Below are 8,213 nucleotides of genomic sequence, written 5' to 3' on the forward strand. Positions count from 1 at the left end.
TTGAATTTTCCATTTAGTTCTGGTCTTTTTGTCACAATTCCCTGAAAGTCTTTCATTTCATTAAATGTCCAATTTAAAATTTAAAAAAAAATTAAGGATTATACTCAACTTTGCTGGGTAAGTTAAAATGGAAAATGGATTGAATGAATGAAAATAGAAAGACATATACCTTTTTTTGTGAGCAGTTCATAGTTTACAAAGGCTGAACATATGTGAGGATATAAAAATTTAATATTTAAAAGCAGAAAAATTAAAAATTAAAATTATTCTTTTCAGATCACAATGCAATAAACTCACATTTAATAAAAGATCACAGAAACAGATTAAAACTAATTGTAGATTAAACAACCTAATCTTAAAGAATGAGTGGGTTAAAGACCAAATTATAGACTCAATTAAAAACTCCAATAAAGAAAATGTCAATAATGAAACAACATACCAAAACTATGGGATACAGCAAAAGCAAGAATCAGAGTTTATTTCTCTAACTACTTACATTGACACAATAGAGAAAGATCAGACCAATGAACTGGGTATGCAATGAAAAGAACTAGAAAAAAGAACAAACTAAAAATCCTGAATTAAACACTTAATTGGAAATCCTAAAAATTAAAGATAAGATTAATAAAATTGATTGTAAAAATGTTGACTTAATAAATAAAACTAGGAGTCGATTTTAAGAAAAAAATGAAATAGATGAACACTTGGTTAATTTGAATTAAAATGAGAGAAGAAAACCAAATCACTAGTATTAAAAATGAAAAGTGTGAATCTACCACTGATAAATATGAAATCAAATCAATTATAAGGAGTTATTTTCCCCAATTGGATACCAATAAACTTAATAATTTAAGTGAAATTCAAGAATACTGACAAAAATCTTAATTTTTTAGATTTAGCAGAAGAGGAAATAGAATATCTAAATGGACTTATTTTAGAAAAAGAAGTTGAACAGGCCATAAATGAGCTTCCTTAGAAAAAAAAGTACCAGCAGTAGATGGATTTATAAGTGAATTCTATCAAACATTTAAAGATTGACTAAAATAATAGGAAAGAAGGGATCCTGTGAAACTCCTTTTATGAAACAAATATGACACTGATACCTAAACCATGAAGAATTAAAACAGAGAAGAAAATTATAGATCAATTTCATTAATAAATATGGACACAAAATTCCTAAATAAAATACTAAAAGATTACAGAAATATATTACAAAGATTATATATTTTGACCAAGTGGGATTTATACCAGGAAGGCAAGCATGCTTTAACATAAGGAAAATATTACTATGATTGATTATATAAATAATAAAAGTTTTAAAAAATCATATGATCACAGCATTCTGTGGCAAGACCAGATAAAATATGGGACCTGAAACCCCTGAGGGAAGAGCAAGGTCATTGTCACTGGAGGAATCAAATGAAGGCTGAATGACCTCTCACAGTCGGATATTCCATAGGAGATTGTTGTTCAATGTGTGTGTGTGTGTGTGTGTGTGTGCTATGTGGCATGTATGCATGTTGAGTATACATGTTGTCTGACATGTGTGGGGGGTGTGATACACATGTGTGTGAGAAGATGTATCCCCTTCCCCTGCTTTGGTTTCATTAGGTTGCCCTCTCTCATATAACACTCCTAAAATAACTGCTTTCATGGGTCATGCAGAGTGAAAGACTGGAATAGAGAGAGTCACAGAAACATAGAAACACAGAAACTCAGAGAGACAGAGGTCTGGAAAAATGCACTGGAAACAAGTGAGGATGCTGGGCCCCAGCCTTGACCTACAGAAGGAGAAAAGTATTTGCCTCAATTCCTATGATAGGAGTGGGAGGGGGAAAGGGAAAGGAGCACTAGCAGGGAATGGAGGAGGACATGGCTAAGCTGGAATTTCCCCTTTTTAGAGTAGGGCTAGGGGGAATGAGGCTTGAAGGAACCTGGTGGATCAAGTCTGAGAGAAGACAATGTGGGGGAGCATGGCCCACAGAACCTTGAGGAGTATGACCCCTGACTCTATGCCTTCATTTATTATTTTTTTAAATTTACTTATTTTTAGTTTTCAGCATTCACTTCCACAAGATTTTGAGTTCCAAACTTTCTCCCATCTCATCCCTCTCCCCACCTAAGATGGCATGCATTCTGTATATCCCTTCCCCTAATCTGCCCTCTCTTTTATCTCTCCCTCACTTCTCTTATCCCCTTCCCCTTCTATTTTCCTGTAGGGTAGGATAGATTTCTATACCCCATTTCCTGTATTGCTTATTTGCCAGTTGCATGTGAAAACAATTTTTTAATGTGTGTTTTTAAAACTTTGGGTTCCAAATTTTCTCCCTTCCTCCCTCTCCACCCACCCTCATTGAAAAGGGAAGTAACTCAATACAGGTTATACATGTGTAGTCATGCAAAACACTTCCATTATAGCCATGTTGTGAAACACTAAGTATATTTCCCTTAATCCTATCCCATCCCCCATTTATTCTATTCTCTCTTTTAACCCTGTCCCTCCTCAGAAGTGTTTGCTTCTGATACCCCCTCCCCCAATCTGACTTCCCCTCTATCATCTCCCTGCTCTCTTGTCCCCTTACCCCCTCTTTTCCTGTAGGGTAAGATAGATTTCCATAGTCAATTGAGTGTGTATGTTATTCCCTCCTTAAGTCAAATCCTATGAGAATAAGATTCACTCATACCCTCTCACCTTCCCCTGTTTCCTCTCCACTGTAAAAGCTTTTTCTTGTCTGTTTCATGTGAGATAATTTACCCCATTCTACCTCTCCCTTTCTTCTTCTCCCAATATAATCCTCTCTTACCCCTTAATTTTATTCTCCAGATATCACCCCTTCATCTTCAACTCACCCTGTGCCCTGTATGTATGTATGTATGTATGTATCTATCTATCTACATACATACATACATTCATACAATTTTTTCCCTCCAACTACCCTAATACTGACAAAGGTTTCATGAGTTACAAATATCATCTTTCCTTGCAGGAATGCAAACAGTTCAACCTTAATTAGTCTCTTATGATTTCTCTTTTCTGTTTACCTCTTCATGTTTCACTTGAGTTTTGTATTTGCAAGTCAAATTTTCTATTCAGCTCTGGTCTTTTCATCAAGAATGCCTGAAAGTCCCCTATTTCACTGAATGATCATTTTTTCCCCCTGAAGGATTATACTCAGTTTTGCTGGGTAGGTGATTCTTGGTTGTAATCCCATCTCCTTTGCCCTCTGGAATATGCTATTCTAAGCCCTCCAGTCCCTTATGTAGAAGATGCTAAATCTTGTGTTATCCTGACTGTGTTTCCACAATATTTGAATTGTTTCTTTCTGGCTGCTTACAATATTTTCTCTTTGATCTGGGAACTCTGGAATTTGGCTACTGTATTCCTAGGAATTTTCCTTTGGGACTCTCTTTCAGGATGTGATCAGTGGATTTTTTCAATTTCTATTTTGCCCTCTGGATCTAAAATATCAGCGCAATTTTCCTTGATAATTTCTTGAAAGATGATGTCTAGGTTCTTTTTTTGATCATGACTTTCAGATAGTCCAATAATTTTTAAATTCTCTCTCCTGTATCTATTTTCCAGGTCAGTTGTTTTTCCAATGAGACATTTCACATTGTTTTCTATTGTTTTCATTCTTTTGGATTTGTTTTACAGTGTCTTGATTTCTCATAAAGTCACTAGCTTCCAATTGCTCCATTCTAATTTTTAAGGAAGTATTTTCTTCAATGAGCTTTTGGACTTCCTTTTCCATTTTTGCCAATTTTGCTTTTTAGGGCATTCTTCTCCTCATTGGCTTTTTGGACCCCTTTTGCCATTTGGGTTAGGCTATTTTTTAAGGTGTTATTTTCTTCAATATTTTTTGGGTCTTCTTTAGCAAGCTGTTGACTTGTTTTTCATCATTTTTTTTGCATCACTCTCATTTCTCTTTCCAGTTTTTCCTCCACTTCTCTTACTTGTTTCTCAAACTACATTTTGAGCTCTTCCATGGCCTGGCACTGATTCATATTTTTCTTGGAGGCTTTGGATGTAGGAGCTTTGACTTTATTGTCTTTTTCTGGTTGTATGCTTTGATCTTCTTTGTCACCAAAGAAAGATTCTATGGTCTGACTTTTTTTGGACTTTTGTTTATTCATAATCCCAGCCAATTACTTGAGTTTTAAGCTCTTTGTTAAGGTAGGAGTCTGCTTCCAGTGTGGAGAATGTACTGTCCCAAGCTTTGGGGGTTTGGTGTAGCTGTTTTCAGAGATACTTCTTAATTTTCAGTTCTCCCAAGGTGGTATGATAAGGGTCAAAGTGTTTACTCCTTTCTTGGCCTGTGCTCTGGTCTATGAGTGACAACAAGCACCATTTTCTGTCTTGGAACTGTGAGGAGGATTTCCTCTCCACCATGCCAAGGTCCATGATGCTAGTACTCCTCCTTGCCCCAGGACTGCCACCCAGAGCTGTGACCTGGTTCCAAGCATGGGCAATGCAAGAGAATCCTGCACCAGGAGAGAGATCTCTGCAATCTTCTACAATCAGCCATTTGATTCCCATTCAGTCTGTGGGCTGGAAGTTCCAGAGGCAGCCACCACCCCAGGGACTGGGGCTGGGACTAAGCATTTCTCTCTCTCACCATAGAAATCGACTTTTCCCACTGACCTTCTAAGTTGTCTTTGGTGTTCATGGGTTGAGAAGTCTGGAAACCACCACAGCTACATGTGATTCAGTCCTCCGAGGCCCGCTCCAGGTTCACTGAGGCTTGTTTTGCCTGTGTACCCATGCCAAACTGCTCTCCTCTCTCTGCCGAGCATGATATACCTTTCCAATCAACCATCCAGGCTGTCTTGAGCTGGAAATTTGTTTCACTTTGTCTTTTTGTGGGTTCTGCTGCTTTAGAATTTGTTTAGAGGGGTTTGAGGGAGAGCTCAAGCAAGTCACTGCTTTTACTCCTCCGTCTTGGCTCCGCCCCCTCTATGCCTTCATTTAGAAATTCCCAAGGAGAGGACAGGGAGACATGGGGCCGTAGAAGATGTCTTTCCTCTTCCTGTACTCTTCAAGACAGAGATAGTGGCTATTTGTTGGAGTAGCCTTCCTCTGGTTTGGTGACACGTGAGGCCCTGGACCTGACTTCCCAGGTAAAGGAGTCTCCAGCAAGCTAGGGATCTCCAAAGTGCATAGAGCGTTGGGCCTGGAGTCAGGAAGATCTGAGTTTATATCTAGTCTCAGATACTTACTTGCTTTGGGACCCTGGACAAATCACTGAACCTCTGCTTGCCTCAGTTTCCTCAAATGTAAAATGAGATCATGAGAGCACCTACCTTCCAGATATATTGTGAGGATTTAGTGAGATATTTATAAAGCACTTGGTGCAGTACTGATAGTCTTGTTCAGTCATGTGACTGTTTGTGACCCCCATTTGGGGTTTTCTTGGCAAAGATACTAGAGCTGTTTACCATTTCTTTGAATGGCTCATTTTACAGACAAGGAAACTGAGGCAAACAGAGTTAAATGGCTTTTCCAGATGGTGTTGTACAGATGGTGTCTCAGGTCAGATCTGACTTCAGTTTTTCCCATTCCAGACCCTGGAGATCTTTCCTCTGCTTTGTCTGGGTGCCTGGCATATAGTAGGCACCTAATAAATGTTTCCTCATCACTTAGATTTCAAACCCTAGGCACCAACAAATGGGGTGGATTTCCCTCCCTCTCAGAGAGGTGGGGAGGAGGTTGCAGCTGGGCCTGGGGCAGGGACTCATTTCAAGGTCTCTGGAGTCTGAGCATCTTCTTCTTAGCCTCAGAATGATGTCTCCAGACTGGTGGTGTGGGGGTCCTCCCTTGTCCCACCTCCCACCTCCTGCTCATCCTCCGGGGCTCTCTGCAGGACCACTCTGAGGGGCTCCCTCCTTTTATGCCTTTGGCTGCCCAGGAAGAAATAAATGAAGGTGTTTGCACTGCTGTTCACACAGGCCAGGAGCCAAGGGAGCCAATAAGGCATGAAAATAGAGTTTGTCACAAACTCTATGAAATATTTGATCCCCAAGAGCAGGCCACAAAGCAGGAACATGAGGATGGTGAGGAGCACCAGGAGGTAGAGCCGGGAGGGCTACTGGCACTGGGAGCTGCACCAGACCCACAGCAGCAGAATCAGGCTGGACACGCACAGCACTGGGATGAGGAGGATGAACCACACGACCTGGATAATGATAATGACTTGGTAACAGAAATGGTAAATAAACGTATGCAAACAAAGCATGTAAACTACTACAGTGATCAGGCTGAACAGAGCCCAGAGGACAGCGCATAGCACAGCAGATGTGTGCTTAGAGCAGTGACATCTGTACCAGATGGGAAAGAGCACGGATAGACAACGCTTGATGCTGATCACAGCCAGGAGGCTCCAGCTTACAAGGTAGAATATGAATTGGAGAAGGTTCGCTAGTTTGTATTTTAAAGAATGAAAATACCCAAAAAAGTTACATATGTAGAGCAGAAAAGGGCAGCAGACCCGGCCAGGTTGAGGATGTAGAGAGAGAAGTGGTTCCTCTGGATGCGGAAGGATCCTGTTCCCCATCAGGCCAACCATGGCAATGAGCACAGTGAAGATCTCCATCCATTGACCAAAATAAAATATTTTATGTTCTGGAAGGACTGAATTCCCATTTGCACTTCTCTCTGTTTCATTGTCATGAAGATATTTCAGTTGCCCAGCCATGAGGGTTGGTCCCAGCCCCAGGAAGCCTGGCTCTTTTCAGATGCCCTGGGGACACAAAGACACAGAAATGTATCAGGGACTTTTCCAGAGATTTACTCCCATCTCTACCTTCAAGAGTTAAAGCCTCCTCTTTCCCACTCCCTCTCTGGGGCCAACTAGGTGGCACTACAGTGCACACAGGTATGTGTATAGAGTAAGAAATTACTTCAACTCTAATCTCAGACACTTCTTAATGACATAAATAATTATTTCTTTCATATTAATAACAATTTATTCAGTTAGGATTAAGACTTACCATTCATATTTCCTCATTCAGAAACCAGGCCTCTGTATGTTCATCAGTCTCTGGAAGACATTGCTGATGGATGAGATTGCTGAAATCCTCCAGGTGCATGATTTTTGATCATGGGTTGGACCCCACCCAACTAGAAGATCTTACAAAGAGAATCTTATGTAGGTGTTGTTCCTACCACACCATTGTTCATTGTTCAGTGACTGGGTAGAGATGGATGCCTTTGTCCAGACTGCTAGAGGCAGCTGAACCTCATCACACCCTCATAGAGCTGAAGGATTTCAGACCTTCTCCTTGTCTACCCCCTCATTGATTGTTAACCAATCAGAGTTGATTTCCACCCTCTAGGCCCACTCCCTTTCCAAAGACTTTTGAAGCATTCAATGCTCACCAGGGGGCATCTTTGGCTTCCAGGCAGGCCACTGACCTCTATTATTAGCTAGACATAGTTAATACATTGATTACTTTTTAAATTAATTTATTTTTGATTTATCAATAATCACTTCCATATGCTTTTGAGTTTAAAATTTTTCTCCCCCTTCCTCCCCACCACCCTCCCCAAGATGGCACATAATCTGATATAGTCTATACATTTACATTCATATTAAACAAATTTTCACATTAGTGATGTTGTAAGTAAAAATTAAAACCAATAGGAGGAACCATCAGAAAGAGGAAACAAAACTCAACAAAAGAGAAAAAAATAGCAATTCAACTTCCATAGTTCTTTCTTTGGATGTGGATAACGTTTTCCATCATAAGGCCTCAGGAGATGTCTTCAATTCTTGTATTGCTGGTAAGGGTTAAGTCTATCAATATTAGTCATCGTACAACGTGACTGTTATTGTGTACAGCATTCTCTTAGTTCTGCTCACTTCACTCAGCATCAGACCATACAAGTCTTTCCAGGTTTTTCTAAAGTCGACCTGTTTATCATTTCTTATAGCACAATAGTATTCCATCACATTCATATACCACAACTTGCTCAGCCATTCCCCAATTGATGGGCATCCTCTCAATTTCCAATTCTTTGCCACCACAAAAAGAGCTGCTATGAATATTTTTGTACATGTGGGTCCTTTTCCCATTTGTATGATCTCTTTGGGATATAGCCTTAGAAGTGCTATTGCTGGGTCAAAGGGTATGCACATTTTTTATAACCCTTTGGGCACAGTTCCAAATTCCTCTCCAGAATGGTTGGATCATTTCACAACTCCACCAACAATGCA

At 39.9% G+C, this 8,213-nt stretch overlaps 1 pseudogene; it reads right to left on the reverse strand.

Annotated features, from left to right (window-relative positions):
• Positions 1–5,774: 5,774 nt before the first annotated feature.
• LOC114047762 lies at positions 5,775–7,385 on the reverse strand (annotated as a pseudogene).
• Positions 7,386–8,213: the final 828 nt, after the last annotated feature.

Source organism: Vombatus ursinus, unplaced genomic scaffold, assembly GCF_900497805.2.
Source record: "Vombatus ursinus unplaced genomic scaffold, bare-nosed wombat genome assembly UNPS02014790.1, whole genome shotgun sequence".
Taxonomy (NCBI): Eukaryota; Metazoa; Chordata; class Mammalia; order Diprotodontia; family Vombatidae; genus Vombatus; species Vombatus ursinus.